Below are 5,405 nucleotides of genomic sequence, written 5' to 3'. Positions count from 1 at the left end.
GGGGGGAAACGGACGCGTCGGGTCTACACGGAGTGGATGTAGCTGTGGGTTTGGCCCGGATGTTGCTTCCTGGTGTCCCTCTGGGCCGACCTAACACAACCGGGTGGAGAGGTCCACTGGTCAAAGCCCGTCCGTGCAAAGTCAAAGGGCTAGATCCCGTGGTCAAACGCTACAGGGTTAGGCGGGACGGGGGCCCTGGGGGGTAGCAATGCCACCGGAGCGTCATACCGGGCCCTCATACATGAGGGGTGGTGTTGTGGCATGTCCGAAGAGGCGGCACGCGTCTCCGGGTTGTGGCCCCCCTCACGGACGGCAATGAAACGGTAGTAGACGTTCTGCGGTAACGATGCAGCGTGAATATTATTAAATACTTGGAGCGCGATAAAATCATGAGTTTTTTACACAACGTGGGCACATGTGCTATAGGACTGATGGTAATTTTTCATAATTTTTTGTGATGGAGAAGTATCTGAACACTTCCCTCTACGCGGATTGCTCTTCGCACGTCTACGACTGTGGTCGGCGGCCTCCGGGGGCTAGCATACCGTCAAATCTTGCGTAGGCGGCCTCTCACAAATCTGGAAGTGTTGAGGCGGTTGCAAACGCCCAGCACGCGTCTCCGGGGTGTGCCCCCCCCCCCCACGGCCGCCGCCGCCGCCGGCACCTGGAGGGGGGAAACGGACGCGTCGTGTCTACACGGAGTGGATGTAGCTGTGGGTTTGGCCCGGATGTTGCTTCCTGGTGTCCCTCTGGGCCGACCTAACACAACCGGGTGGAGAGGTCCACTGGTCAAAGCCCGTCCGTGCAAAGTCAAAGGGCTAGATCCCGCGGTCAAACGCTACAGGGTTAGGCGGGACGGGGGCCCTGGGGGGTAGCAATGCCACCGGAGCGTCATACCGGGCCCTCATACATGAGGGGTGGTGTTGTGGCATGTCCGAAGAGGCGGCACGCGTCTCCGGGTTGTGGCCCCCCTCACGGACGGCAATGAAACGGTAGTAGACGTTCTGCGGTAATGATGCAGCGTGAATATTATTAAATACTTGGAGCGCGATAATATCATGAGTTTTTTACACAACGTGGGCACATGTGCTATAGGACTGATGGTAATTTTTCATAATTTTTTGTGATGGAGAAGTATCTGAACACTTCCCTCTACGCGGATTGCTCTTCGCACGTCTACGACTATGGCCGGCGGCCTCCGGGGGCTAGCATACCGTCAAATCTTGCGTAGGCGGCCTCTCACAAATCTGGAAGTGTTGAGGCGGTTGCAAACGCCCAGCACGCGTCTCCGGGGTGTGCCCCCCCCCACGGACGCCGCCGCCGCCGGCACCTGGAGGGGGGAAACGGACGCGTCGGGTCTGCACGGAGTGGATGTAGCTGTGGGTTTGGCCCGGATGTTGCTTCCTGGTGTCCCTCTGGGCCGACCTAACACAACCGGGTGGAGAGGTCCACTGGTCAAAGCCCGCCCGTGCAAAGTCAAAGGGCTAGATCCCGTGGTCAAACACTACAGGGTTAGGCGGGACGGGGGCCCTGGGGGGGTAGCAATGCCACCGGAGCGTCATACCGGGCCCTCATACATGAGGGGTGGTGTTGTGGCATGTCCGAAGAGGCGGCACGCGTCTCCGGGTTGTGGCCCCCCTCACGGACGGCAATGAAACGGTAGTAGACGTTCTGCGGTAACGATGCAGCGTGAATATTATTAAATACTTGGAGCGCGATAAAATCATGAGTTTTTTACACAACGTGGGCACATGTGCTATAGGACTGATGGTAATTTTTCATAATTTTTTGTGATGGAGAAGTATCTGAACACTTCCCTCTACGCGGATTGCTCTTCGCACGTCTACGACTGTGGCCGGCGGCCTCCGGGGGCTAGCATACCGTCAAATCTTGCGTAGGCGGCCTCTCACAAATCTGGAAGTGTTGAGGCGGTTGCAAACGCCCAGCACGCGTCTCCGGGGTGTGCCCCCCCACGGCCGCCGCCGCCGCCGGCACCTGGAGGGGGGAAACGGACGCGTCGGGTCTACACGGAGTGGATGTAGCTGTGGGTTTGGCCCGGATGTTGCTTCCCGGTGTCCCTCTGGGCCGACCTAACACAACCGGGTGGAGAGGTCCACTGGTCAAAGCCCGTCCGTGCAAAGTCAAAGGGCTAGATCCCGTGGTCAAACGCTACAGGGTTAGGCGGGACGGGGGCCCTAGGGGGGTAGCAATGCCACCGGAGCGTCGTACCGGGCCCTCATACATGCGGGGTGGTGTTGTGGCATGTCCGAAGAGGCGGCACGCGTCTCCGGGTTGTGGCCCCCCTCACGGATGGCAATGAAACGGTAGTAGACGTTCTGCGGTAACGATGCAGCGTGAATATTATTAAATACTTGGAGCGCGATAAAATCATGAGTTTTTTACACAACGTGGGCACATGTGCTATAGGACTGATGGTAATTTTTCATAATTTTTTGTGATGGAGAAGTATCTGACACTTCCCTCTACGCGGATTGCTCTTCGCACGTCTACGACTGTGGCCGGCGGCCTCCGGGGGCTAGCATACCGTCAAATCTTGCGTAGGCGGCCTCTCACAAATCTGGAAGTGTTGAGGCGGTTGCAAACGCCCAACACGCGTCTCCGGTGCGTGCCCCCCCCCCCTCTCACGGACAGCGCCGCCGCCGGCACCTGGAGGGGGGAAACGGAAGCGTCGGGTCTACACGGAGTGGATGTAGGTATGGGTTTGGCCCGGATGTTGCTTCCCGGTGTCCCTCTGGGCCGACCTAACACAACCGGGTGGAGAGGTCCACTGGTCAAAGCCCGTCCGTGCAAAGTCCAAGGGCTAGATCCCGTGGTCAAACGCTACAGGGTTAGGCGGGACGGGGGCCCTGGGGGGGTAGCAATGCCACCGGAGCGTCTTACTGGGCCCTCATACATGCGGGGTGGTGTTGTGGCATGTCCAAAGAGGCGGCACGCATCTCCGGGTTGTGGCCCCCCTCACGGACGGCAATGAAACGGTAGTAGACGTTCTGCGGTAACGATGCAGCGTGAATATTATTAAATACTTGGAGCGCGATAAAATCATGAGTTTTTTACACAACGTGGGCACATGTGCTATAGGACTGATGGTAATTTTTCATAATTTTTTGTGATGGAGAAGTATCTGAACACTTCCCTCTACGCGGATTGCTCTTCGCACGTCTACGACTGTGGCCGGCGGCCTCCGGGGGCTAGCATACCGTCAAATCTTGCGTAGGCGGCCTCTCACAAATCTGGAAGTGTTGAGGCGGTTGCAAACGCCCAGCACGAGTCTCCGGTGCGTGCCCCCCCCCCCACGGACAGCGCCGCCGCCGGCACCTGGAGGGGGGAAACGGAAGCGTCGGGTCTACACGGAGTGGATGTAGCTATGGGTTTGGCCCGAATGTTGCTTCCCGGTTTCCCTCTGGGCCGACCTAACACAACCGGGTGGAGAGGTCCACTGGTCAAAGCCCGTCCGTGCAAAGTCAAAGGGCTAGATCCCGTGGTCAAACACTACAGGGTTAGGCGGGACGGGGGCCCTGGGGGGGTAGCAATGCCACCGGAGCGTCTTACTGGGCCCTCATACATGCGGGGTGGTGTTGTGGCATGTCCAAAGAGGCGGCACGTGTCTCCGGGTTGTGGCCCCCCTCACGGACGGCAATGAAACGGTAGTAGACGTTCTGCGGTAACGATGCAGCGTGAATATTATTAAATACTTGGAGTGTGATAAAATCATGAGTTTTTTACACAACATGGGCACATGTGCTATAGGACTGATGGTAATTTTTCATAATTTTTTGTGATGGAGAAGTATCTGAACACTTCCTTCTACGCGGATTGCTCTTCGCACGTCTACGACTGTGGCCGTCGGCCTCCGGGGGCTAGCATACCGTCAAATCTTGCGTAGGCGGCCTCTCACAAGTCTGGAAGTGTTGAGGCGGTTGCAAACGCCCAGCACGCGTCTCCGGGGTGTGCCCCCCCCCTCACGGACGCCGCCGCCGTCGGCACCTGGAGGGGGGAAACGGACGCGTCGGGTCTACACGGAGTGGATGTAGCTGTCGGTTTGGCCCGGATGTTGCTCCAAAGTGTTCCTCTGGGCCGACCTAACACAACCGGGTGGAGAGGTCCACTGGTCAAAGCCCGTCCGTGCAAAGTCAAAGGGCTAGATCCCGTGGTCAAACGCTACAGGGTTAGGCGGGATGGGGGCCCTGGGGGGGTAGCAATGCCACCGGAGCGTCGTACCGAGCCCTCATACATGCGGGGTAGTGTTGTGGCATGTCCGAAGAGGCGGCATGCGTCTCCGGGTTGTGGCCCCCCCTCACGGACGGCAATGAAATGGTAGTAGACGTTCTGCGGTAACGATGCAGCGTGAATATTATTAAATACTTGGAGCGTGATAAAATCATGAGTTTTTTACACAAAGTGGGCACATGTGCTATAGGACTGATGGTAAATTTTTCATAATTTTTTGTGATGGAGAAGTATCTGAACACTTCCCTCTACGCGGATTGCTCTTCGCACGTCTACGACTGTGGCCGGCGGCCTGCGGGGGCTAGCATACCGTCAAATCTTGTGTAGGCGGCCTCTCACAAGTCTAGAAGTGTTGAGGCGGTTGCAAACGCCCAGCACGCATCTCCGGGGTGTGCCCCCCCCCCTCATGGACGGCGTCGCCGCCGGCACCTGGAGGGGGGAAACGGACGCGTCGGGTCTACACGGAGTGGATGTTGCTCCCGGGTGTCCCTATGGGCCGACCTGACACAACCTGTGGCCCCGCTCACGGTCGGCGATGACACGGTAGTAGACAGATCAGGCGCTCGTATTGTTACCGGATCAGGCACTCGGTAACGGTACCCCTCAGTCAGTTGCTCTCCTATGTATCACCTTTCGCGAGACCATAGAAAATATTTATATTATAATGAAATGTTGTTGACCATAGAAAAAATTCGGTTCAAAAAAAATTCAAGAACGTGTATTTGAAAATATTTAATATGTACGTACAAATATTTTATATGTATATGAAACTTTTCAATGCGTATGAAAATAATATACACTAAAAATATATTTGAAGACAGCTAATAATATATGCTGTAATTAACATGTATACGGCTAGTTTGTAATTAACATGTATAAAAAAAGAAATAAACCTATGCCTACGGCTTAGCCGTCGGCATATATGCCACGTGGCATTATTTATATATTCCGACGGCTAAGCCGTCGGCATAGGGCGCCTTATCCACTCGCCGGTCAACCCGCGCGCAGCCATCCACTCGTTCTCTCCTCCACTCGCCGCTCAACCCCGGCCGCACCGTCCGCCGACCCGCAGCCGCTCCAACCGCGCCGCTCCTCCCTGCCCGCTCCACCCGCGCCCCTTCCCGCCTCCACCCCGACCCTCTCCGCCCCCTCCTCGC

At 56.8% G+C, this 5,405-nt stretch overlaps 1 pseudogene; it reads right to left on the bottom strand.

The window, feature by feature from the left end:
• Positions 1–5,405, bottom strand: part of LOC123153060 (desmethyl-deoxy-podophyllotoxin synthase-like) — a 17,232-nt pseudogene that overhangs the window by 4,678 nt on the left and 7,149 nt on the right.

This window comes from Triticum aestivum, chromosome 7A (assembly GCF_018294505.1).
Source record: "Triticum aestivum cultivar Chinese Spring chromosome 7A, IWGSC CS RefSeq v2.1, whole genome shotgun sequence".
Taxonomy (NCBI): Eukaryota; Viridiplantae; Streptophyta; class Magnoliopsida; order Poales; family Poaceae; genus Triticum; species Triticum aestivum.
Note: the sequence above shows the minus strand (reverse complement) of the source record. Positions and strands in the feature narration are given on the sequence as shown.